Genomic DNA, 27459 nt, shown 5'->3' with positions numbered 1-27459 from the left:
TGAGTAGACAGTATTTTTATATGTGAAATAAACAAGATTATTTGGCAAGTCAGTGACTTGTCAGCCCATCAAGATGAATCAGCAGAAGTCCTAGGTGAGGTGAGAATGTCAGCACAGTGAGCCCCTTGCCCTGAGTTTATCAGGCATCTCATTAAGGTAGCTGTCACAGCTTCTATTTTAGAGAAGAGTAGAAGTCATTGTTCAAGATTTAGCTGACTTTAAAAACGATTTCGGAGGGGGAAGATCACTTTTTGTATAATGACACCATTGGAAGTGACATGTGGCTGTTTTTCAGATTATAATCATTTTGGTGTGCCCAAGTGTTAACAGTTGTTAGGATCTTTAAAACTTGTCTTCAGGTGACTAGAGGCTATTCTGCTTCTCCAAGTAAGTTTTATTAATTGTCTTGGGTCCTAGACAAGTTAACTGTAGTTTCTGATTTATCTATTGCCCAAACCTGTGATAATTTGATAGGAATAGGAACTAAGAGGTGGCATTTTATTGCAAAAGATGGATGTTGGCTGCTAAATACAGCTGATTAGAAGGCTAGGACAAAGTGTCTGTTTTTCTGGTGACAGGGTCATTATTAAAGCTATTTTATTTTATTTTATTTAGTTTAGTTTGGTTTAGTTTTTGAGATGGAGCCTTGCTCTGTTGCCCAGGCTGAAGTGCAGTGGCGTGATCTCGGCTCACTGCAACCTCCACCTCTCGGGTTCAAGCGATTCTGCTGCCTCAGCCTCCTGAGAAATTGGGACTACAGATGTGTGCCACCATGCCCAGCTAATTTTTATATTTTTAGTAGAGACAGTGTTTCACCACGCCAGCCAGGCTGGTCTCAAACTCCTGACTTTGTGATCCGCCCACCTCGGCCTCCCAAAGTGCTGGGATTACAAGTGTGAGCCACCATGCCTGGCCTAAAGGTTTATAGAACGCTTCCGTAGTCAGATGGCTGAGTTCAGCTCCTTTCCACTCCTGTGAAGTTATCTTTAAGACATTTGGAATCCTTCATAGAAGTCTTATCAGCAGTGATTCTCTTATAGATGTTTGCTACTTGGGTCAATTTAGTCTAAATGGTTCTAAACTGTGAAGTGCTCCTCAGTGCTATGCTGGTAGTCAGAGCTTTGACAATTGCTGCTGCCTCAGAAGATTGGATTTGGGCCCCACGGAGGCAGAGAACAGTTAACTGCCAGATATGACTGCCATCTTATTTTCCAAGTGTAAATTTAACCTTCAGAGAAAGGAAGAGAGGGCTGCAGGTGGATCACTTGAGGTCAGGAGTTTGAGACCAGCCTGACCGACATGGTGAAACTCCGTCGCTACTAAAAATACAAAAATTAGCCGGGCATGGTGGCGGGCACCTGTAATACCAGCTAACTGGGAGGTTGAGGCAGGAGAATGGCTTGAACCCGGGAGGCGGAGGTTGCAGTAAGCCAAGATCACGCCATTGCATTCCAGCCTGCATGACGGAGTAAGACTCCATCTCAAAAAAAAAAAAAAAAAAGAGAGAGAGAGAATGCTCACTGCAAGCCCCGCCTCCCGGGTTCACACCATTCTCCTGCCTCAGCCTCCCGAGTAGCTGGGACTATGGGCGCACGCCACCCGGCTAATTTTTTTTGTATTTTTTCAGTAGAGACAGGGTTTCACCATGTTGGCCAGGATGGTCTCGATCTCCTGACCTCATGATCCCCCTGCCTCGGCCTCCCAAAGTGCTGGGATTACAAGTGTGAGCCACCGCGCCCAACGAGAGATTTCTGAGAATACAAGGCAGATTGTTAGAATGAAGAAAAGAACAATGTTTTGACAGTTTGGCCATTTTATTGGCTATACAAATAAGTTTTAAACACCTTAGGAAACCCAAGTTTACTTCAGAAGAAGTAACTTCTTAGCTTTGTAAATGCACCAAACAATTAGAAAACTGTTTCAGTGCTTATTATGTGTGAGACACTGTTTAGAATTGCAGGTACAGATATGAACAAGAACAATAAAAGATTTCTTTCTTTTTTTTTTTTTTTTGAGGCAGAGTCTCTCTCGCTCTTTCACCCAGGCTGGAGTGAAGTGGCGTGATCTTGGCTCACTACAACCTCTGCCCCTTTCCCCTGCCTACCCCCTGACCAGTTTCAAGCGATTTCCCTGCTTCAGCCTCCTGAGTAGCTGGAATTATAGGCGCCCACCACCATGCCTGGCTAATTTTTGTATTTTTAGTAGAGATGGGGTTTCACCATGTTGACCAGGCTGGTCTCAAACTCCTAACCTCGTGATTCGCCTGCATCAGCCTCCCAAAGTGCTGGGATTATAGGTGTGAGCCACCATGCCCGGCCCACAGTATTTCAGTTTCAATTATGATATGATTACAATTAGGGCAAGAAAGTCAAAATTATGTTGCTCTTGATTCTATTCATCAGAGTTAGAGAGTGACCTCTTGGTGTGACAAAGTTCTTAGTGTGAACCCACTGTGCCCACTTAAAAATTAGATGTATCCGTGCATGGCTTGAGTGCCAATAGGGAAAGGAAACTAGTAAATATTTCGTATAGGGGAGAACAAGGTATTTCATGGGAAAAAGTTTACTACAGGAGTAGTGTTTTAGGACCAGCATTAGTGGTGAAAAGGGGAAGGGCAATATCCTCTGGTCATTCCTTCGCAACTTTAGTCAACTACTCCACATTCCTAATGTTAAAACCGTGATGTGCAGGGGCTATTAAAAAAAAAAAACTAGAACTTTTTCATAGAAACCTTTGTTAAGGTATCAAGAGGGCAGACTTTCATGATGTGGTATTTGTGGAACAGGGTTATAAAACAAAATGGTGAGTTAGGGATATTCTCACTTTAGCGTAGAACACAGTAGGGCTTGGGTGTTTTGAAGGCTTCCAAGGATATGACTGACTTGGGCATATAAAGGGTTCCAATGGTGGCCTCCTGAAATAGATTAAATAGACAGCCCTCAGGGTCTTGTAATAATAATAATAACTACTGCTTTTAGGGTGAAGAAATACTAAATTATATACTTGCAATGCTTACTTATATTCACAGAATAAAATTCTGCCTCTGGTCTCTTTTCACTTCTGTTTCTCATCTATTAAGAGAGAGCCTAGTTTTGCTTGCTCAGTTCCAGACGTTTTTTTTTTTGAAATGGAGTTTTGCTCTTGTTGCCCAGGCTGGAGTGCAATGGTGTGATCTCAGCTCACTGCAACTTCTGCCTCTTGGGTTCAAGCCATTCTCCTCCTTCAGCCTCCCAAGTACCTGAGATTACAGGTGCATGCCACCTTGCCCAGCTAATTTTTTGTATTTTTAGTAGAGATGGTGTTTCACCATATTGGCCAGGCTGGTGTCGAACTTCTGACCGTAGGTGATCCACCTGCCTTGGCCTCCCAAAGTAAAGTGCTGGGGTTACAGGTGTGAGACACCATGCCCAGCCTAGACTACTATTTTTTTTTTTGAGATGGAGTCTTACTGTGTCACCCAGCCTGGAGTGCAGTGGCACGATCTCAGTTCACTGCACCCTCCGCCTCCTGGATTCAAGCAATTCTCTGGCTCAGCCTCCTGAGTAGCTGCAATTACAGGCACCCGCCACCACACTCGGCTAATTTTTGTATTTTTTTTAGTAGAGACGGGGTTTCACCATCTTTGCCAGGCTGGTCTTGAACTCTTGAACTCCTGACCTCGTGATCCACCCGCCTCGGCCTCCCAAAGTGCTGGAATTACAGACGTGAGCCACCGTGCCTGGTCTAGACTACTCTTTTTTTTTTTTTTTTTTGAGACGGAGTCTCGCTCTGCCGCCCAGGCTGGAGTGCAGTGGCCAGATCTCGGCTCACTGCAAGCTCCACATCCCGGGTTCACGCCATTCTCCTGCCTCAGCCTCCCGAGTATCTGGGACTACAGGCGCCCGCCACCTCGCCCGGCTAGTTTTTTGTATTTTTTAGTAGAGACGGGGTTTCACCGTGTCAGCCAGGATGGTCTCGATCTCCTGACCTCATGATCCACCCGTCTCGGCCTCCCAAAGTGCTGGGATTACAGGCTTGAGCCACCGCGCCCGGCCTAGACTACTCTTTTTAATGAGTAAAAAACAGCTGAAGAATTTCAGGGAGTAGACTGGGTGATTAATTTATGTTAGAAAGCGGTAGACAAGAACTGCTCATACAAAAAGGGGGTCGATGTGGACAGGAACAAAATACAGGGTTTTTTTTTTTTATTGTGAATTGACAGTGGGAATGGATATAGAGGGTTAAGGGCAGGGGCAGTGTTAGGAGAAACATTGTGAGCCAAAGAAATTGGGAAAGATATTAACAGGTGCTGCTGTGGATTTTGAATTGAATCTAATATATTAAGGTTTAAAATTGCTTTTAACATGCTTTTTTTTGTTTTTTTCCCTGCCCCCCGAGGTTAGACTTGTTTCTTATATGTGACGCCATTCCAGCACTGGACTCATGGAGGCTGAGCATTTATTCAGGTAATAATAGATAACATTTATGGATCACTTTCTATGTGCCAGGCAACAAATTAAGTGTTATATCTCTGTTCTCATTTAATCCTTACACAACTCCATGGTGTTGGAAGTATTATTGTACCCATTTAGTAGATGAAGAAATTGAGATGCAGAGTGTATCAAGAGTGAGTTCAGTGCTGGGCGCAGTGGCTCACACCTGTAATCCCAGCACTTTGGGAGGCTGAGGTGGATGGATCACTTTTTTTTTTGAGATGGAGTTTCGCTGTTGTTACCCAGGCTGGAGTGCAGTGGCACCATCTCAACTCACCACAACCTCCGCTCCCGGGTTCAAGCAATTCTCCCACCTCAGCTTCCCAAGTTGTTGGGATTACAGGCATGCACGCCCGGCTAATTTTGTATTTTTAGTAGAGGCAGGGTTTCTCCATGTTGGTCAGGCTGGTCTCGAACTCCTGACCTCAGGTGACCTGCCCGCCTCGGCCTCAAAAGTGCTGGGATTACAGGCGTGACCCACTGTGCCCAGCTCTAATTTTTTTTTTTTTTTTTGAGATGGAGTCTTTCCCTGTGGCCCAGGCTGGACTGCAATGGCACGATCTCAGCTCACTGCAACTTCTGCCTCTCGAGTTCAAATGATTCTCCTGCCTCAGCCTCCCTAGTAGCTGGGATTACAGGCGCCCGCCACCGTGCCCAGCTAATTTTTTTTGTATTTTTAGTAGAGACGGGGTTTCACCATGTTGGCCAGGCTAGTCTCGAACTCCTGACCTTGTGATCCACCTGCCTCGGCCTCCCAAAGTGCTGGGATTACAGGCGTGAGCCACCGCGTCCAGCCTTATAATTTTTTATAAAGTAGATAAAACATTTTGAAATAGTTAAAATGTATTTGCATGAATATCCATATAAGATAAATATGTATAACTAGGGAATTCTTTCTTAAGAGGTGATTAATATAGATAACAGAAATCTCTTGATTTCTTTCTGCTTGAGATACTGTTCACAGGTATTTTCACCTTTAAGAAGCCTTATTAGAGTTTCTTATAGGACCTTTCTTGGTGCATTTAAATGCTTATATACAGATTACATTAATTGCAGTAGTATCATATCAGTTATTGAGTGGCCAGCCTTAATACATTTGTCCTATTTTTCTTTCTCTGTCTTTTTAAAAAAAGACCTTTATTGAAGTATAGTTGACATACAGTAAACTGCACATATTAAAAGTATGCATGCGCTTTCTCAGTTCACTCACTGCAACCTCCGCCTCCTGGGTTCAAGTGATTCTCCTGCTTCGGCTTCCCAAGTAGCTGGGACTACAAGTGCATGCCACCATGCCTGGCTAATTTTTGTATTTTCAGTAGAGATGGGGTTTCACCACGTTGGCCAGGGTGGTCTAGAACTCCTGAACTCGAGTGATCCGCCCACCTCAGCGACCCAAAGTGCTGGGATTACAGGCATGAGCCACCACTGCGCATGCTATGCCATTTCTTTTCTTTTCTTTTCTTTTTTTGAGACAGGCTCTTGCTCTGTCACCCAGGCTGGAGTATAGTGGCATGATCTCAGCTCACTTTAACCTCCGCCTCCCAGATTCAAGTGATTTTTTTTTTTTTTTTTTGGAGACAGAGTCTCACTTGTTGCCCAGGCTGGAGTGCAGTGGCGCGATCTCAGCTCACTGCAAGCACCGCCTCCTGGGTTCACGCCATTCTCCTGCCTCAGCCTCCCGAGTAGCTGGGACTACAGGCGCCCACCACCTCGCCAGGCTAGTTTTTTTTGGTATTTTTTAGTAGAGACGGGGTTTCACCTTGTTAGCTAGGATGGTCTCGATCTCCTGATCTTGTGATCCGCCCGCCTCGGCCTCCCAAAGTGCTGGGATTACAGGCGTGAGCCACCGCGCCCGGCTGATTTTTTGTATTTTTAGTAGAGATGGGATTTTTCCATGTTGGCCAGGCTGGTCTCAAACTCCTGACCTCAGGAGCCCACACTGGCCTCCCAAAGTGTTGGGATTACAGAGCCACCACACCCAGCCTAGAGTAGAGCCATTTCTTGTAGAGTAGGTCTGCTGGTGATGAATTATGTCTGTCTCTTTATCTGGGAATATCTTTTTCTCCTTTGTTTTTGAAGGATAGTTTTGCTGGATTTTGGGAATGCTTGGTTCACATTCTCTTAGCTTCCATGGTTTCTGATGAAAAATATGTGTTATCTTAAGGATCTCTTGTGTGATAAGACACTTTTGCTGCTTTCAAGATTCTCTTTGTCTTTGTTTTTTAACAGTTTGATTGTGTGTCTAGGTGTAGATTTCTGAGTTTTTCCTGGTTGGAATTTATTGAGCTTCCTGGATGTATAAATAATGATTTTCATCAAATTTGAGCTTTTGGCCATTATTTTGCTAAATATTATTCTTGCCCCTTTTTCTCCTCTCATAGGACTCCTAGTATGTATTTGTTAGTGTGCTTGATGGTGTCCCAAAGGTCTCTCAGACTTTGTTCATTTTTCTTCATTCTTTTTTCTTTTTGTTCCCCAAACTGGATGATCTTTATGTTGTTTTGTTTTATTTTATTTTGTTAGAGATGAGGTCTTGCTGTGTTGCCCAGGCTGGAGTACAGTAGCTATTCACAGGCATTATAAGTTCAAGTGTACTATAGGTTGGGCGTCCTGGCTTATGCCTATAATCCCAGCACTTTGGGAGGCCAAGGCAGGTAGATTACCTGAGGTCAGGAGTTTGAGACCAGTCTGGCCAATATGGCAAAACCCCATTTCTACCAGAAATTCAAAAATTAGCCAGGCATGTTGGTGGGTGTCTGTAATCTCAGCTACTGGGGAGGGTGAGGCAGGAGAATTGCTTGAACCTGGGAGGCGGAGGTTGTAGTGAGCCGAGATTGCACCATTGCACTCCAGCCTGGGCGACAGAGCAAGACTCAGTCTGAAAAAAAAAGGCCAGGCATGGTGGCTCACACCTATAATCCCAGCACTTTGGGAGGCTGAGGCGGGCAGGTCACGAGGTCAGGAGATCGAGACCATCCTGGCTAACACGATGAAACCCTGTCTCTACTAAAAATACAAAAAATTAGCCGGGTGTGTTGGCGGGTGCCTGTAGTCCCAGCTACTCAGGAGGCTGAGGCAGGAGAAGGGTGTGAACCCGGGAGCCGGAGCTTGCAGTGAGCCGAGATCGTACCACTGCACTCCAGCCTGGGTGACAGAGTGAGACTCCAGCTCAAAAAAAAAAAAAAAAAAAAGTGTACTATAGACTTGAACTGCTGGGCTTCCAAAGTGTTGGGATTATAGACATGAGCTAACACTTGGTGTTAGTTTTTTGAGCTACTTCATTGTCTTTGGGCTTGAATAGCTTCCAGTGAGTTGGAAGTTGTGGTGAGCCGAGATTGCGTCATTGCACTCCAGCCTGGGCAACAAGAGCGAAACTCCATCTCAAAAAAAAGAGAGAGAGGATTCTGTTGTCATCTTTATTTTTGTTCTTCTATATGTCAGGGTTCCCCAGTCCCTGGGCCATAGACCAGTACTGGTCCAAGAGGTGAGCGGGAGGCGAGTGAACATTACCCCCTGAACTCAGCCTCCTGTCAGATCAGCGGTGGCATTAGTCTCAGAGGAGTGTGAACCCTATTGTGAACTATGCATGTGAGGGATCTAGGTTGCAGTCCTTAGGCAAATCTAATGCCTGATGATCTGAGGTGGAACAGTTTCATCCTGAAACCATCGCCTTACTGTCCATGGAAAATTTGTCTTCCACAAAACTAGTCCCTGGTGCCAAAAAGGTTGGAGACCACTGTTACATGTATCCTTTTGCTCTGGCTGCTTTTAAGATTTTCCCTTAGCTGGGTGTGGTGGTTCATGAAGCCTGTAGTCTCAGCTACTTGGGAGGCCTGAGGTAGGAGGATCACTTGAGCATAGGAGTTTGAGGCTGTAGAACACAATGTTCATGCCTGTGAATAGCCATTGAGCTCCAGCCTGGGCAACACAGCGAGACGTCATCTCTTAAAAAGATAAAAGAGCCAGGCATGGTGGCTCACTCCTGTAATCCCAGCACTTTGAGAGGCCGAGGTGGGTGGATTACTTGAGGCCAGGAGTTCGAGACTGGCCTGGCCAACATGGCAAAACCCTCTCTCTACTAAAAATAAAAAGGTTAGCCAGGCGTGGTGGTGTGTGCCTGTGGTCCCAGCTACTAGGGAGGCTGAGGTATGAGAATCAGTTGAACCTGGGAGGTGGAGGTTACAGTGAGCCAAGATCGTATCACTACACTCCAGCCTGGGGAGACAGAGCAAGACCCTGTCTCAAAAAATATATATGTGTGTGTGTGTGTGTGTGTGTGTGTGTGTGTGTGTGTGTGTGTGTGTGTATATATATTCTGGTAATGATATGCCTTGGTGTGGTTCATTGCGCTTCTTAGAGCTGTGTGTTTATAGTTATACTCCAGTTTGGAAACGTTTAAATTATTATTTCTTTAATTTTTTTTTCACTTTCTCTTCCTTGAAAAATGCATTGACAGATGTATTAGGTAGGCCTTTTTTTTTTTTTTTTGAGATGAAATCTCCCTCTGTCGCCCAGGCTGGAATGCAGTGACAGGATCCCAGCTCACTGCAGCCTCAACCTTCTGGGCTGAAGCAGTCCTCCCACCTCAGCCTCTCAAATAGCTGAGACTACACGTATACCAGGATAATTTATTAAAATAAAAAAAACATTTTTGTAGAGTTGGAGTCTTGCTTTATTGTCCAAACTGGCCTGCAACTCCTGGGCTCAAGCAGTCTTCCCACCTCGGCCTCCCAAAGTGGTGGGATTATGGCTATGAGCTGCAGTGCCCAGCTATGCATTTTATTTCAGTATTTATTTTTTCCTGTTTCTGTTTTGGGTAGTTCTATTGCTGTGTTCTCAAATTTTTTTTTTTTTTTTTTTTTTTGAGACGGAGTCTCGCTCCGTCGCCCAGGCTGGAGTGCAGTGGCGCGATCTCGGCTCACTGCAAGCTCCGCCTCCCGGGTTCACGCCATTCTCCTGCCTCAGCCTCCCGAGTAGCTGGGACTACAGGCGCCCACAACCGCGCCCGGCTAATTTTTTGTATTTTTAGTAGAGACGGGGTTTCACCGTGGTCTCGATCTCCTGACCTTGTGATCCGCCCGCCTCGGCCTCCCAAAGTGCTGGGATTACAGGCGTGAGCCACCGCGCCCGGCTCAAATTTTTTTCCCCTGATTTTTTCTTCTGCAATTTCTAATCTGTTGTTAGTCCCATATAGTATATTTTTAATCTCAAACAATTCAAAGTTTTTGTTTTTGTTTTTGTTTTTACTTCTGCCTGACATGCTCACTTTTTTTTTTTGGACAGTTTTGCGCTTTTTGCCCAGGCTGGAGTGCAGTGGCTCGATCTCAGCTCACTGCAACCTCCACCTCCTGGGTTCACGCGATTCTCCTGCCTCGGCCTCCCAAGTTGCTGGGATTACAGGTGCCCACCACCACACCTGGCTAATTTTTTGTATTTTTATTTTATTTTTTTATTTTTTTATTTTTTTATTTTTTTTTTTTGAGACGGAGTCTCACGCTGTTGCCCAGGCTGGAGTGCAGTGGCGCCATCTCGGCTCACTGCAAGCTCCGCCTCCCGGGTTCCCGCCATTCTCCTGCCTCAGCCTCCCGAGTAGCTGGGACTACAGGCGCCCGCCACCGCGCCCGGCTAATTTTTTGTATTTTTAGTAGAGACGGGGTTTCACTGTGGTCTCGATCTCCTGACCTTGTGATCCGCCCGCCTCGGCCTCCCAAAGTGCTGGGAATACAGGCTTGAGCCACCGCGCCCGGCAATTTTTTGTATTTTTAGTAGAGACAGGATTTTGCCGTGTTGGCCAGGCTGGTCTCAAACTCCTGACCTCAGGTATTCCACCCGCCTTGGCCTCCAACAGTGTTGGGATTACAGGCGTGAGCCACCAGTCCTGGCTGCTTAGTTTTTACTATAGCTCTTTGCACATGTGGAATATAGTTGTAATAACTTTCCAAGTGTCTTTATAAATGCTATAATTTGTATCATTTATCAGTCAGTCATTTTAACTTTTCATTGTGAAACGTATAGATTTATAGGAAGTTGTAAAAAGAGTATAGCAATATCCTATGATATCCTTTTACTCAGTGTCTTCCATTGGTAACATCACATAACTATAGTAGAATATTAAAGTTAGGAGGTAGCCATTGGTAAAATTTACAGAGTTTATTCACATTTGTCCAGTTTTACATGTACTTGTATTTGTGTATGCCAGTCTTTGAATTTCATAATGTGTGAGTTTGTGTATCCACCATCACTGTGAAGATGCAGAACAGTTCCATCCCTTCAAGGATCTTTCTTGTTGCCCTTTTATAACTACACCTTCTTCCCTCTACCCCATTCCCTGGAAACCACTAATATGTTCTCCATCTCTATAATATGGTTATTTCAAAAATATTACATAGATAGAATCCTACAGTATATACAGTTGGCTTTTCTTCTTTTTGAGATTGGCTTACCCCAACCCCTGCCCCATTTAGCTTAATTCTCTGGAGATTCATCAAAGTTGTTACATATATCAATAATTTGTTCCTTTTGATTGCTGAGTAGTGTTCCATGGTGTAGCTGTATGCGTTTGCTTAATCATTCAACTGTTGAAGGACTTCTGTGTTGGTTCCAATTTTTGTCTATTGCCTATAAAGCTACTATGAATATTCATGTACAGATTTTTGTATAATTATTAGTTTTTATTTGTGATAAATGCTTAAGAGTCTAATTGCTGGGGATATGGTAATTACATATTTCTTTTCTTTTTTTTCTTTTTTCTTTTTTTTTTTTTTTTTGAGACTGAGTTTTGTTCTTGTTGCCCAGGCTGGAGTGCAGTGGCACGATCTAGGCTCACTGCATCCTCTGCCTTCCGGGTTCAAGTGATTCTCCTGCCTTAGGCTTCTGAGTAGCTGGGATCACAGGCGACCACCACCCTACCTGGCTAATTTTCTGTATTTTTAGTAGAGACAGGGTTTCACCATGTTGGCTAGGCTGGTCTCAAACTGACCTCAGGTGATCCACCCGCCTCGCCTCCCAAAGTGCTGGGATTGCAGGCATGAGCCACCTCACCCAGCCTGGTAATTACATATTTCTTTATTTCTTTTTTTTTTTTAGACAGATTTCATTCTGTCATCAAGGCTGGAATGCAGCGGTGCGATCATGGCTCACTGCAACTCGAACTCCTGGGCTCAAGTGATCCTCTTGCCTCAGCCTCCCAAAGTGCTGGGACCACTGGTACATTCCTCCTTGCTTGGCTAATTGTTTTATTTTTTGTAAAGATGGGGTCTCACTGTGTTGCCAAGCTGGTCTCGAACTCCTGAGTTGTAGTGGTCTTCCTGTCTCAGCCTCCCAAAGTGCTGGGATTTCAGATGTGAGCCACTGCATTTGGCCTTAGTCCTATTTTCTTCACTCAGGGAGCATACTGGACTCTGCCCTTGTTCCCCCTAGACTCTCCTTCCCTGTTAAATTCCTTGGAAACACTGTTTAGGGATTAAGCCTGGATAATCACAGGACTTACCTGGTTTGTTTCCCATCTCCCAGGAATCACTATCCTTCACTGCCTGATGCCCAGTAACTTATATATTTTGTCTTTTTTTTTTTTTAGTTATTTCTCCTAGGAAGGTATTCTGATTCTTGTTACTCTGTTAGCCAGAAGTGGAATCCCCTCCTGCAACCTGTAAAGTTTTCATTAGCATTATTACACCTATTGTTACTGACTACTATCCAATAATTCCTTTCTTTCTCGAGTTCTTAAAAAGGGAATGGCAGCCAAATAGAGCTCAGACAAAAAAGATACTTCTGATGTTGTTCAGTGTCTCTTGAAGCCCACATAATTCCAGAAAATTGCAAATCAATCAGATACAGGCTTAGAGCTAGAAGTAGGTCAGCTACCATAGCACAAGATGATGGTGTGAAAATATTTTAGTGACAGCTTGTGCATGATAATATATCCTTTCTTGTTCAGGGTTCTTTTTGGATATAATGCTGAATTCTGGGTGTTATCATATGCTTTTTTTCTATTCTAATCTTTTTATTCTTTGTTAAAAAATATGGTCATGTTTATAAAATCACAGCTTCTACATTTAAAGGGTAGGTTGACCAATTAAAGCAGCCTTTCCAACCTAAGTGCATCTAGCTAGGTAATTCTCCTCTGAGCTTTATTATTTGTTTTAGAGCTTAGATCAGAGTTTGACAATGTAGTGTATATACTAAGATTTCTTAAAGATTTATCTGTGTATTCCACGGTGTGCTTATCAGCAAGACATGGTATTGCCACAGGCTATCAAACATTTGAAATACTCCTTTGCAGTTATTTTCTGGAATTAGGCCACTTTTCAGTAATTAGATGACTTTGAGCTCTTGGAGTCATATCCTAGAACCACCTTTGGAATAGAGCTGCCTCTGTGCTAGTCTTACCAGTAGAGTTTTATTTGTATTTCCAGTGTGCTGCTTCTGCTGATGAATCTGGGTATAGCTTTGTATATTAGTCAGCTGTTTTCAACATTGCCTATCATGGTGCCTTGCAAGTGGTTACTCAGTGGTTATTTGTTGCATGAACGAATGTCTCTTCATTGAGTCACTGCATCAGTCAATTCCCTCCTAACATTTCAGGGGATCTTTCCTTTTCTTTCCATCTCTATCCTTTTGGTTATTTTCTTTCTTGTTTGCATTTCCTCTGGAGGGTAAACCAAGAAGGCAAAGGAGATGAGCCCAAAACCATTCTGTTGTTTATTAGTAACCCTGATAAGAAAAAAGTATTATATGAAAAAGGATTGAAATATTTGGTGAAAATGAGATTTTGGAGTTAATGCTGGATTTCATTTTTTCATCCTATTTCTCCTGCCACTACTAGTTATGGATTCGGTTTTTGCTGTTTTTTCTTTTCTTCAGAGCCCTGACCATCTTTTTTTCTTTAATTTATAGCTAGTGATGTCCTCTTAGATTTTTTATTTTATTTATCATTTTTATAACTTTTTCCCCCTCCATATGGAAGCCTCTTCCATGTGGAGTCCTAATTCGGGAAAAGGAGTCAGGCTGGCGGGACCAACGGAAAGCAAAAAGAGAAAGCAGATAAACTGTAAGTCTGCCTTCGTGGTCCAGGACACATAGCCCTCCTGCACAAATAACTCATAATCTTCCTGCACCCAGCTATCACCAGACCCTCAGCTGATAGAAAAATGCAAGTTAGCTTACTGCAGCCTTGGCATTGTCAGTACTGCACAAGGTGTTATCATTAACCCTCTTCAGCACATAGCACAAGCACCATCTTATAGAATCCCCAGCAAGCCTTTGTGTCTCCTGGCGGCCAGTTCTTCTCTTGCTGACTTGTCCTTTGCTTCCTTCCAACATACTTTCCTACTTTCTCTAATAAATAAATATGCCTTTCTTTACCTACAGCTGTCTTGGTAAATTCTTTTTATTACCTGCATGACACTGGCCTCAGATAGTTGCCACTCAAAATATTCCTTTTCTTTATCCCTTTAAATATTGGTGTGTCTTGGCCAGGTGCGGTGGCTCACGCCTGTAATCCTGGCACTTTGGGAGGCTGAGGTGGGCAGATCACCTGAGATAATGAATTAGAGGTCAGCCTGGCCAACATGGTGAAACCCCATCTCTACTAAAAATATAAAAAATTTTCAGGCATGGTGGCAGATGCCTGTAATCCCAGTTACTCGGGAGGCTGAGGCAAGAGAATCACCTGAACCCAGGAGGCAGAGTTGCAGTGAGCTGGTATCGCGCCATTGCACTCCAGCCTGGGGGACAAGAGCGAGACTTTGCTTAAAAAAAAAAAAAATTGGTGTGTCTTGAGGCCTCTGCTTCTCTTCTAGCCTTTTCTTTGGTTACTGTGCCACTGTTCTCACTGTGTATTCTCCCTCTGTGACCCTGTTTAAAATCCAAGGTTTCAACTACTCTCAGTTTGGTGTTCTAGATTTCCAGTTCTACTGGTATAACTACCCATTGCACACTTTAATTTGTCTGCCCATGGGCATAACATATTTATTATGTATGAAACAGGACTTTCTCTTTCCAAACTGTTTCTTCTTCAGTATTCCTATTTCAGTGAGTAGAAATATTACCCACTTAGTGGTTCTCAAACTTTTTGGTATCAGAACCCCTTAACACTCTCAAAAATGACTGAAGTATCCAGAGAGCTTTTGTCTTTGTGAGTTGTAACATTAAATATTAATTATTAGAAGTTAAAACTGAAAAAATTTAAAATATCTACTTAAAAAAGTATAAATTTACTGAAAGTGACAGTAAACCCATTGCATGTTAACATGAAAGTAAATTTTTATGAAAAATAATTTTTTACAAAACAGCAGCAACAAAATTTGGTGAGAAATGTAGGATTTTTTTCATTTTTGTAATTATTTTTGATGATGGTACTAATAGAAGACAGCTGGATTCTCATAACTGTATTTTCATTCAAATTAGTTACAATATTCCATTTCATATATCTTCTGGAAAATGCTACCATATACCCATGAGAGCATGACAGTGAAAAAGGCAAACAGGGTTTTACTACTACCGTGAAAATGGTTTTGATCATGTAGGTTCCATGAAAGTCTTGGGGATTCACAGGGGTTCCAGGCCACACTTTGAGAGCTGCTTTTCTGTCTAGTCCCCCAGGTGTCTTCTTAGATGTCTTCTCTCCCAGTCATCACACACATCTCATATGTTACTAAGTCTTTTTTTTTTTTTTTTGGAGATAGGATCTTGCTGTGTTGCCTAGGCTGGAGTGCAGGGCTCACTGCATCCTCGACCTTTCAGGATCAAGTGGTCCTCCCACCTCAACCTCCCGACCAGCTGGGACCACAGGTGTATGCCACCACATCCAGATAAAAGTCTTCAAGTTAGGCCAGGCGTGGTGGCTCACATCTGTAATCCCAGCACTTTGGGAGGCCAAGACAGATGGATCACGAGGTCAGGAGATCGAGACCATCCTGGCTAACACGGTGAAACCCCGTCTCTACTAAAAATACAAAAAATTAGCCAGGCATGGTGGCAGGCGCCTGTAGTTCCAGCTAGTCGAGAGTCTGAGGCAGGAGAATTGCATGAACCCAGGAGGCAGAGCTTGCAGTGAGCTGAGATTGCGCCACTGCACTCCAGCCTGGGCGATAGAGCAAGACTCCGTCTCAAAAAAAAAAAAAAAAGTCTTAAAGTATTTATGTCCTCAGTGTATCTTAAGTCAGAGTCCCCTCATTCTACTCATTCTACAGGCAGAGTACTTTTCTTATTCTTGTTTTTTTTTTTTTTTGTTTGAGATGGAGTCTCACTTATTGCCCAGGCTACAGTGTAGTGGTGCAATCTCACGATCTTGGCTCACTGCAACCTCCACCTCCTGGGATCAAGCAGTTCTCTGCCTCAGCCTCCCGAGTAGCTGGAATTACAGGCGCCTGCCACCACATCCAGCTAATTTTAGTATTTTTAGTAGAGACGGGGTTTCACCGCTTTGGCTAGGCTGGTCTTGAACTCCTGACCTCGTGATCCACCCGCATCGGCCACCCAAAGTGCTGGCATTACAGGCGTGAGCCACCACGCCTGGCATGGGCCAGAGTACTTTCACATTTTTTTCTGTCTAGTGTTCTTGTCTCCGTTTTTTTTTTTCTAAGCCATTCACATTGTAGCAAAAGTAATCTTTCTAAAATAGAAATCTGATGATGTAACTCCTTTCCAAAAGTCCTTTATGAATTTCATACAGCTTTATTAGTATGTAAGACTTTTTATAATCCTGTTTCTACTAACCTCTCTAGATTCTTCTCAAGCCATTCATTTCTCCATGAGTACCTTTATGTTATAGCTTTCTTTATGCAATACTTGCAGCTCTGAGAAACATCATGGTGACCTGTACATCTGTATTAACAGTGTTGAGTTTGCACTGTTCTATGTACTTTACATACGTTATTTTTTTCTATAACCTTCCAAAAGAAGTACTCTTATTATTCTGTTTTATAGATGAGGAAACTGAGAGGATGATTGATCTCTCTAAACCTCTAAAATAATCTCAAGGAACATAGGTTTGTTTCCCTACTTTTCTATTTGGCTAAATATTACTTATCCTGGAGAATCAGGCTTAAATATTCCTTCCTTCTGAAGCCTTTTCAATGGTCTGATTTAGATACCTGCTCCCTCCATGGCTTACCTTGTGAGCAGCTTGAGCTAGCCCTTAACTTGATACAGTTTTTACTTGTTTGTCAGGGAATTTTATTTCTTTGGAATAGGAATATTAGATTGCATCTAATATTTACTCCCTGAACAAATGTGCATATTGAGGTCCTTAAAATCTGATATCCCTCTGGACCTTCTTATTCTGTTCATTCTAAGCAAGCAGGACCCTCAGTTTAGGAGGAGCTGTAAAACATATATTATTATTATTGTTATTGTTATTTTGTTTGTTTTTGAGATGGAGTCTCGCTCTGTCACCCAGGCTGGAGTGTAGTGGTGTGATCTCGGCTCACGCAACCTCCGCTTCCTGGGTTCAAGCGATTCTCCTGCCTTAGCTTCCTGAGTAGCTGGGATTACAGGCACCCACCATCATGCCCAGCCAATTTTTTTTTATTTTTTTATTTTTGTAGAGACGGGGTTTCACCATGTTGGCCAGGCTGGTCTTGAACTCCTGACCTCAGGTGATCCACCTGCCTCGGCCTCCCAAAGTGTTGGGATTATAGGCGTTAGCCACCTCACCTGGCCGGTCATGTTGTTATTAATTCTTCCAGATTTTACAAATTGTGATCCCAATGTATTAGTTTAAAGAAGACTTAATAATAACACAAAATAATAGCTAACCTTTATTTAGATAGGGTCTCGCTCCAGGTTGGAGTGCAGCGGCGTGACCACAGCTCACTGCAGCCTTGACCTCCTTGGCTCAAGCGATCCTCTCACCTCAGCCTTCCAAGTAGCTGGGACTACAGGCATTGCACCACCACATTCGGCTAATAAATTTTTTTTTGGCTGGGCGCTGTGGCTCACGTCTATAATCCCAGAACTTTGGGAGGCCAAGGCAGGTGGATCACCTGAGGTCAGGAGTTCAAGACTAGCCTGGCCACCATGGTGAAACCCCGTCTTTACTAAAAATACAAAAATTAGCTGGGTCCTGTGGCGCATGCCTGTAATCCCAGCTATTCGGAGGCTGAGGCATGATAATTGCTTAAACTCGGGAGGCAAAGGTTGCAGTGAGAGGTTGCAGTCAGGCGAGATTGTGCCATTGCACTCCAGACTGGGCAACAAGAATGAAACTCCGTCTCAAAAATAAATAAATAAATAAAAATAATTTTATATTGTTAAAAAATTATTATTTATTTATTTAATTTTTGAGATGGAGTCTCGTTCTGTTGCCCAGGCTGGAGTGCAGTGGCGTGATCTCGGCTCACTGCAAGCTCCGCCTCCCAGGTTCAAGCCATTTTTCTGCCTCAGCCTCCTGAGTAGCGGGGACTACAGGTGCCTGCCACCACGCCCAGCTAATTTTTTATGTTTTTAGTAGAGATGGGGTTTCACCATGTTAGCCAGGATGGTCGATCTCCTGACCTCGTGATCTGCCCGCCTCAGCCTCCCAAAGTGCTGGGATTACAGGTGTGAGCCACTGTGCTCGGCCCTTTTTTTTTTGTAGGCCGGGTGTGGTGGCTCACGCCTGTCATCCCAGCAGTTTGAGAGGCTGAGGCAGGCAGATTACTTGAGGTCAGGAGTTTGAGACCAGCCTGGCCAACATGGTAAAACCCTGTCTCTACTAAAAATACAAAAATTAGCTGGGCATGGTGGTGCATGCCTGTGATTCCGGGTGCTCAGGAGGCTGAGGCAGGAGCATTGCTTGAAGCCAGGAGTCTGAGACCAGCCTGGACAACATAGTGAAACTTTACCAAAAAAAAAAAAAAAAAAAAAAAAAAGCCAGATGTGTTGGTGTGTGCTTACAGCCCCAGGTATTTGGGAGACTGAGGTAGGAGGATCGCTTGAGCCTAGGAGGTTGAGGCTGCAATGAGCTACGATTGTGTCATTGCACTCTAGCCTGAACAATAGAGACCCTGCCTCCAAAAAGAAAAAAAAAGGTCTGGATGCAGTGGCTCATACCTGTAGTCCCAGCACTTTGGAAGGTTGAGTTGGGAGGATCACTTGAATCCAGGAGTTAGAGAGACCAGCCTGGGCAACATAGGGAGACCCCATCTCTACAAAAGTAAAAAAAAAAAAAAAAAAAAAAAAATTAGCCAGGCATGGTGGTGCATGTGTATAGTCTCAGCTACTCAGGGGGCTGATGGGAGGATTGCTTGCGTCTGAGATGTTGAGGCTGCAGTGATTCATGATTATACCACTACACTCCAGCCTGGGCCTCAGAGCAAGACCCTGTGTGCCTCTCTATCTGTCTGTCTCTCTCTCTCTCTCTGTGTCTCTGTCTTTTTCTCTCTCTCTATATATATATGTGTACATTAAATTGCAATTCTCAGCCTCTTGCCCACCTAATTCTCACTTTCCTGTGAATAACATCAATAAGACATTTCACATTTTAGTTGTGATTTATGAAGTCGATACCATTTTTCTTCTCTCAGTAAGTTATATTGTTTAATTCTAGAACGCTATTTTCTTTATTAGAGAGATACATCTGAATTTTATCTTTTTGATGGGATTCATTTGCCCATTCTTTTTTTTTTTTTTTTTTTGAGACGGAGTCTTGCTCTGTTGCCCAGGCTGGAGTGCAGTGGTGCAATCTCGGCTCACTGCAACCTCCGCCTTCTGGATTCAAGAGATTCTCCTGCCTCAGCCTCCCGAGTAACTGGGATTACAGATGCGCGCCACCATGCCCAGCTAATTTTTGTATTTTTTTTTCTTTTTTTTTGAGACGGAGTCTTGCTCTGTCGCCCAGGCTGGAGTGCAGTGGCTGGATCTCAGCTCACTGCAAGCTCCGCCTCCTGGGTTTACGCCATTCTCCTGCCTCAGCCTCCCGAGTAGCTGGGACCAAAGACGCCCACCACCTCGCCCAGCTAGTTTTTTTTTTTTTTTTGTATTTTTTAGTAGAGACGGGGTTTCACCATGTTAGCCAGGATGGTCTCGATCTCCTGACCTCGTGATCCGCCCGTCTCGGCCTCCCAAAGTGCTGGGATTACAGGCTTGAGCCACCGTGCCCGGCCTAATTTTTGTATTTTTTAGTAGAGATGGGGTTTCACCATGTTAGCCAGGATGGTCTCGATCTCCTGACCTCGTGATCCGCCCGTCTCGGCCTCCCAAAGTGCTGGGATTACAGGCTTGAGCCACCGCGCCCGGCCTAATTTTTGTATTTTTTAGTAGAGACAGGGTTTCACCATGTTGGCCAGGCTGGTCTTGAACTCCTGACCTCGTGATCCACCTGCTTCGGCCTCCCAAAGTGCTGGGATTACAGGCGTGGGCCACCACGCCCGGCCGCATTTGCCCATTCTTTCTTATTTTTATGTTAATTTTTCTTTGAGAGGGAGTTTTACCCAAGTTGGAGTGCAATGACCCTATTTCAGCTCACTGCAACCTCTGCCTCCTGGGTTCAAGTGATTCTCCTGCCTCCGCCTCCCAAGTAACTGGGATTACAGGTGTGTGCCACCATGCTCGACTAATTTTTTGTATTTTTAGTAGAAATGGGGTTTCACCATGTTAGCCAGGCTGGTCTCAAACGCCTAACCTCAGGTGATCCTCCCACCTCTGCCTCCCAAAGTGCTGGGATTACAGGCGTGGGCCACCGTGCCCGGCCTGCCCATTCTTTCATTCTGCCCACCTCTCCAATTCCTTGAGCATTGCAGTGGATATTTAATTTTGAGAATACTAATTAGCTTCAGTAATTACACACCTTGAGGCATTTCAGGACATTTATAGCTTTGTAGTTTTGGTCTTGATATGTCGTCGTTTTTTGGCTTTTGTGTCTTTTTTTTTTTTTTTTTTTAAAGAAAGCTTTGAATTCTGTTCAGGGAAGATTTGTGTTAATCCATCTAAGTGGAATTTAGGGCTATTAGAGGTTTATTTTGTCAGTGACCAAGAATATCATATTTGTATTTTGTTCATAGCATTTTGAGGTCACCGAGAGTTTTAAGATGATGTCTTTTGTTGTAGATGAGTTTCAGAATCAGACCAGTATGGAGGATGCAATCTTATTGTGTCTTTGAATAAGTACCCAGGCTAGTTTGGGGACTTGTGTAACACAGAAAGAACATCTACAACCTGCCCCCTTGTTGCCACACTTTAATTTGCAGTTAGGCCTCGCAGCATGTGTAGCTGAATTCTCTTTTACCAGCCATCATTCTGTCTACCTGCAAGGGTCTTTTGTGTAATATTAGTGTCATTTAAATCTGTTTCAGAATAGATTTGATTCTGAATCACTTACTTCTATAATATTTTAACCTTTAGTTGGGAAATGAACTTTCATCAGAAAGATAAAAATGGATTGATTAAGGAAATTTGAAAAACACAATATGTTTTTGAGAGTGTCATGGTGTATAGGATATAGTTCATAGACTTGGCTTTGAGTTTTTAGGAGTTAGTAGGATTGAATTATTCAAGACTCAAGAGAAACAGGAAGAAAGTTTTTGTTTTCCTACCTGCTTTTTTGGACTTCTTTCTGTTACATCCTATTATATTTGGAGCTTAAAACCAGAGCTTCAGTACAATTTAGTTAATTGAATTATGCTAGTAATTCTCTCTGGTGAGATTATGTATGGAGTTACTATTAGTATGCCTATGTAGACAGGTGAGGAAGATAAGTTGAAGAGATCAGAAATACCTTTATATTAAATATATACTCTAATATTCATTAATTTTATTTGTAAGGAAACTGTCCTAAAGTTAGAGGAAGCACTAAGTGAAGTAGCCATATATAAATAATTTATTTTCTGGTCAGGCCAAGCTTGCTTACATATTATATTGTATATATTACATATATAGGCTTATATATTGATGTTGGAATATTAGATAAACACTTCATATTTGCTTTTTGTGGCCAATAGCTTACTTAACAAATACTCATTGTGTCAGAATTACCTGAGAGTAAGGGATATAGCAGTGAAGAAACAGAAAAAAATCCCTGCCCTTATTGAGTTTATCTTTTTTTTCATTTTCCAATTTTTTTTTTTTTTTTTTTTTGAGACAGATTTTTCGCTCTTGTTGCCCAGGCTGGTGGAGTGCAATGGTGCGATCTCGGCTCACCACAACCTCCTCCTCCCGGGTTCAAGCTATTCTTCTGCCTCAGCCTCCTGAGTAGCTGGGATTACAGGCATGCGTCACCACGCCAGGCTTATTTTGTATTTTTAGTAGAGACGGGGTTTGTCCATGTTGGTCAGGCTGGTCTCGAACTTCTGACCTCAGGTGATCTGCCCGCCTCGGCCTCCCAAAGTGCTGGGATTACAGGCATGAGCCACCGCGTCTGGTCTGATTTTCCAATTTTTTATTGTGTTAAAATCCACATAACAGAATTTGCCATCTTAACCATAACATAAAATTTACCATCTTAACAGAATTTACCCTCTTAACAGCTCAGTGGTATTAAATACATTTATGATGTCATGCAGCCATCACCACCAATCCTTCTCTATAATTATTTTCATTTTGTAAAACTGAGAAATTCTGTACTCATAAAACAATAATTCTCCATCCCCCTCTCCCCCTTCCCCCCAGCGCTGGCAACTATCATTCTACTTTCTTCTATGATTTTGAATATTCTAACTACCTCATATAATTGGAATTATACAGAATTTGCCGTTTTGTGACTGGCTTTAGCATGTCGTCAAGGTTATCCATGTTGCAGCATATGTCAGAATTTCCTTTTTAAGGCTATTATTCTGTTGCATGTATATACCACATTTTGCTTATCCATTCGTTTGTTGATAAACACTTGCTTCTACCATGTAGCTATTGTGAATAATGCTGCTGTGAACATGGATGTACAAATATCTCTTTGAGACCCTATTTTCCATTCTTTTGAATATATACCCAGAGGTCGAATTGCTGAATCAGAACTTACACTTTAGTGAGAAGAATGAAAAATAGGCTGGGTGCAGTGGCCTGTAATCACAGCACTTTGGGAGGCCAAAGCAGAAAGATGTCTTGAGTCCAGGAGTTTGAGACCAGCCTGGGCAACATGGCAAAACCGTGTCTCTACAAAATACAAAAAATATTAGCCAGTCGTGGTGGCACATGCCTATAGTCTCAGCTACTAGGGAGGCTGAGATGGGAGGATCACTTGAGCCTGGGGTTAAGGCTGCAGTGAGTCTTGAGTGCACCATTGCATACCAGCCTGGACAACAGAGCAAGACTCTGTCTCAAAAAAAGAAAAAAAAGGAAAAATAATACCATCAGACAGACCAACATGGAATCCATGAAAGCAAATCCTTAAAATGAGACCCACAGACAGCTCTCTTAATTATAGTTTATCTGAAATTGGCTCTACTTTTTTGTCCTTTCATGTCCCCTTTTTGCCCATGATAGGAAACAGAGTGATGACAGAGCATGTAATAATAGTTTTCTTTTGTTACACGTTTGCTGTGGGCCAGACACCCTGCAAAATTACTTTGAAAATTATATAATCACATTAATAACCTATGACAGGTGTTTTTTGTTGTTGTTGTTGAGACAGTGTCTTGCTCTGTTACCCAGGCTGGAGTGCAGTGGCGTGATCTCAGCTCACTGCAACCTCCACCTCCTGGGTTCAAGAGATTCTCTTGCTTCAGCCTCCCTTCAGCCTCCCGAGTAGCTGGGATTACAGGCAGGCACCACCACACCTGGCTAATTTTTGTATTTTTAGTGGAGATGGGGTTTTACCATGTTGGTCAGGCTGGTCTCGAACTCCTGACCTCAAGCAATCTACCCACCTCGGCCTCCCAGACGTCTGGGATTACAGGTGTGAGCCACTGAACCCAGCCAAAAGGTTTCAGCTTGCTTATTTTACGGTGAGATAAAGAGAGGCTTAGAGAGGTGATTACTTATCTAGGATCACAAAGACTGGTATGTGATAGTGCTAGGTAGGCATGGTCCTAATGTTATCAAGCAAAAGGGGCTTGCTGCCCACTATAAGACAACACTATGACACTGAGTTTTTGAGAAAAGAAAAGCTTGTGTTGCCAGTGTGACTCACAGGAGTCAAGCTCAAATCTGTCTCCTGGTGCAGTAATTTTATTTGAACAGGTTTAGCAGGTAGATTCTGAGATTACTAGGTGATTGGTGGAAGGAAAGGGGAGGTCTGGAAAGTCCTTGGCAGTACCCAGTTTTCTCTTCATGACTCATGGGTCCCATGTTCAAATTTGGGAGGAGTTAATATGAAGCATGTGGTGGCAGTTCAGGCTATGTGAAGCTCCTTCAGTGTGAACTCTAGTTGGCTATATTGGTTGCAACTGATTTCAGCCAGTTTTGTTATCTTACAAGCAGAGGGAGTTTCAGTGTTTCAGAAAGTTGTTTCTTTTCTTATCTACTATCTTGCAAACTCAAGAATTTCTGTTAGTTACTGGTTTAACTTTTTGGGGCATGGTTTTACTAACAACTTCAGTCCCTGGGCAACGGCATGAATGGAAGCCCACATTCCATATTTTTAATTTTTTTTTTTTTTTTCTGAGACCGAGTCTCATTCTTTTGCCCAGGCTGGAGTGCAGTGGCGTCATCTCGGCTCATTGCAATATCCATCTCCTGAGTTCAAGTGATTCTTCTGTCTCAGCCTCCCAAGTAGCTGGGATTACAGGCACTTGCCACCATGCCTGGCTAATTTTTGTATTTTTTAGTAGAGATGAGGCTTCGTCGTGTTGGCTAGGCTGGTCTCGAACTCCTGACCTCAGGTGATCCGCCTGCCTCAGCCTCCCAAAGTGTTGGGATTATAGGTGTGAGCCACTGCCCCCATCCCCATATTTCTAAATATTTAGTAGTTATAAATAAAGATTTTTGTAAAAGGAACCTAATAATTTTATTTCACTACAGCCTTGAACTTCTGGCTTCAAGTGAACCTCCTGCCTCAGCTTCCTGAGTAGCTGGGACCACAGGCATGTGCCACCTCACCCGGTAAATCAAAATAAAAAAAAAAAAACTGTTAGAACTTTGAGGGGAAATTATTTTTCTGAGACAGAATAGGATAGTTCAGGGATATCCTACAAGCCTAGTCTCCATCTGTACCCTTCCCGTTGTTTGTCCCTTGCCCACCATTCAGACAATGGAACATGTATAACAGAAGGTTATTGTCCATGGAAGGACAAAGTTTGAGATGAGAAGAAATCCACTGAAGGCCCTGATTTGGGTTTGGGGCTGCTTAGGCAGGAAAACCTGGGATCTGGAGCATAGCTGAGACTAGTGGAGTGAGGGTCTTCAGGTAGGTATGTCCTCTGGTCCCATGGACATCTTGCCCTGAGGGCATGGGCAAGTCAGAGGAGGGTCATAGTGGTTCTATCTTCAGTGAAGGACCCAGAATAGGTCCAAGACCAAGAGTGCCAGAACTCAAAACTGGGCCCATTTGACCATGCTGTCTGTTGTTAATAGTAAGAAAGCCTGGGTTTACAGAATGAGATGATGGCTTACTCTGTATGGTTAGTGGAGAGGGGATAGAAAGCAGCTGATATGGCCAGGCGTGGTGGCTCACGCCTGTAATCTTAGCACTTTGGGAGGCTGAGGTGGGTGGATCACAAGGTCAGGAGATCGAGACCATTCTGGCCAACATGGTGAAACCCCGACTCTACTAAAAATACAAAAAAAATTAGCTGGGCGTGGTGGTGTGTGCCTATAATCCCAGCTACTCGGGAGGCTGAGGTGGGAGAATCGCTTGAACCAGGGAGTCAGAGGTGGTAGTGAGCCAAGATTGCGCCACTGCACTCCAGCCTGGAGACCGAGGAAGACTCCATCTCAAAAAAAAAAAAAAAAGAAAAGAAAAAAGAAAGCAGCTGATCTGACCTGGAGAAGTGCTTTAAGTGGACCATATTTTGAAAGAACCAGCCTGTTTCTCCTTTGAAGATACAGTTTAGTATTTACTCATAGAATCTAGAGAATTTAAGAATTGAAAAAACGCTGCTTCTTCTAAGTGCATTCTGTTCTGGTGTTTGTGCCCTTTAAGTTGAATGGCACAGCTATGAAGAGATACAGTCATTTTTTTCCTCTAAAAATAGGTGAGGCAGGAGCATATTGATCTATATGTTGGTTTGCAGTTTATACTGAACAAGAATTTTTTTCAGTACCATTTGTTTGCTTACTTAGGATAAAGTAATGTATAAAAGGATCAGATTATGGTTTTATATTCTATATTATACTTTTACAGGGAGATTAGACATAAAAATTATCTTATATTGTCCTAAAATTTCCAGTTGTCTGAAATGAGTTGAGGTGTATATGAAAAGAGGTGTATATTTTTATTTATTTTTAATTTTTGAGAGGTGTATATTTTAATGGCTGCAGAGAAATGCAGTTTTGGATGCAGAGTATTATTTCTTTGGACTATATCTGGTCTGGTCTTTTTTTTTTTTTTTTTTGAGATGGAGTTTTGTTCTTGTTGCCCAGGCTAGAGTGCAATGGCATGATCTTGACTCACTGCAACCTCCACTTCCTGGGTTCAAGTGATTCTCCTGCCTTAGCCTTCCAAGTAGCTGGGATTACAAATAGGCATGTGCCACCACACCTGGCTAAGTTTGTATTTTTAGTAGAGACAGGATGTCTTCATGTTGTTCAGGCTGGTCTCAAACTCCCCTCCTCAGGTGATCTGCCCGCCTCGGCCTCCCAAAGTGCTGGGATTACAGGCGTGAACCACCATACCCAGCCTCTATTCTTACTACTTTTTTTAGAGACAGAGTCTTGCTTTGTCACCCAGGTTGAAGTGCAGCAGCACAGTCGTAGCTTACTGCAGCCTCAAACTCCTTGGCTCAAGTGATTCTCTCACCTCAGCCTCCCAAGTAGCTAGGACTACAGGCACATGCCACCATGTCCGGCTAATTTTTTGTAGAGATGGGAGTCTCACTACATTGCCCAGGCTATGGGCAATCTCCTGGCCTCAAGTGATCCTCCCACGCTGGCCTCCCGCCAAAGTGCTGGGATTACAGGCACAAGCCACCATGCTTGGCCAGAGCTGGAGTTTAATTTAAATCTGGGAAAACCATAATCATGGATTTTGTTTGGTTTTCAAGCTACCCTTTTTATTGATTGGTGAGACTCTTGCATTCGCGTGTGTTGAGTTGTAGGATCTATTAGAGGTGGAAAAAGGAATAGCAAAATCTTGAATGCTATCTCAGTACTAGAGGCATAATTAGGAAAAGTCTAAATTGATGTTAGCTATAATTTGGTGGTGTGGAAAATCGAGTTTTGATCCCTTCTTATTTTTTAAAAAATATACTTCCTATGTGATTTAGATTTGCTTTCTCTATCATAACTGCTCTTTCCAAATAGTACCGTTGTTTATTAGCTTTCTTGTTAATCAGATTTGCCAAATTCCTGAAAAATACTTGGTTTTTGAGAAAGTACATTAGAGTTTGGTATTTGGTTTGTGTGACAATTTCAGCAGCACCCTTTATTGCAAAGAACTTGGGAATTTGTTGACAGAAATCCATTTTCTCTATGACTCCTGATTCCCCCCAACACCCCCGCCCCAAGGCTTTCTAGCCTGTGTTCTATTTTTAAATCCTGCTGCTGTGCTCTGTATTGCGGCAGTTCTTTTCCTGAATTATTTATCATTGTTGGGAGCTGAATGGAGCAGTAATGTTTTTTTACCACTGCTCATTAGGACCCACGTGTCTGTCTTCAACTTGGATGACATATCTGGTTCATGTTAAATCCCACTGGCCCATCCTGGGAAGGCTTTGAGATAGTATAAGAACAGGCCACAATTGGCTGGGCGCAGTGGCTCACGCTTGTAATCCCAGCACTTTGAGAGTCCAAGGCGGGTGGATCACCTGAGGTTGGGAGTTTGAGACCAGCCTGACCAATGTGGATAAACCTCATCTCCACTAAAAATAAAAAATTAGCAGCCGGGCGTGGTGGCTCAAGCCTGTAATCCCAGCACTTTGGGAGGCCGAGACGGGCGGATCACGAGGTCAGGAGATCAAGACCATCCTGGCTAACACGG

At 43.2% G+C, this 27459-nt stretch overlaps 1 protein-coding gene across 50 annotated transcripts in view; it reads left to right on the top strand.

Annotated features, from left to right (window-relative positions):
* The window catches only part of R3HDM2 (R3H domain containing 2), a 182398-nt gene that overhangs the window by 25233 nt on the left and 129706 nt on the right, over nucleotides 1-27459 (top strand). For 20 of the 50 annotated variants that reach the window (XM_077954621.1, XM_077954610.1, XM_077954618.1 and 17 more), the window contains exon 2: nucleotides 4383-4445. The gene's annotated coding sequence lies outside the window, so the exon portion shown is untranslated. Of the gene's footprint in view, nucleotides 1-4377; nucleotides 4446-24344; nucleotides 24426-27459 lie in introns of all 50 variants that reach the window. The other 30 variants (XM_077954622.1, XM_077954611.1, XM_028829644.2 and 27 more) reach the window with 3 other exon arrangements.

Source organism: Macaca mulatta, chromosome 11 (genome assembly GCF_049350105.2).
Source record: "Macaca mulatta isolate MMU2019108-1 chromosome 11, T2T-MMU8v2.0, whole genome shotgun sequence".
Taxonomy (NCBI): domain Eukaryota; kingdom Metazoa; phylum Chordata; class Mammalia; order Primates; family Cercopithecidae; genus Macaca; species Macaca mulatta.
Note: the sequence above shows the minus strand (reverse complement) of the source record. Positions and strands in the feature narration are given on the sequence as shown.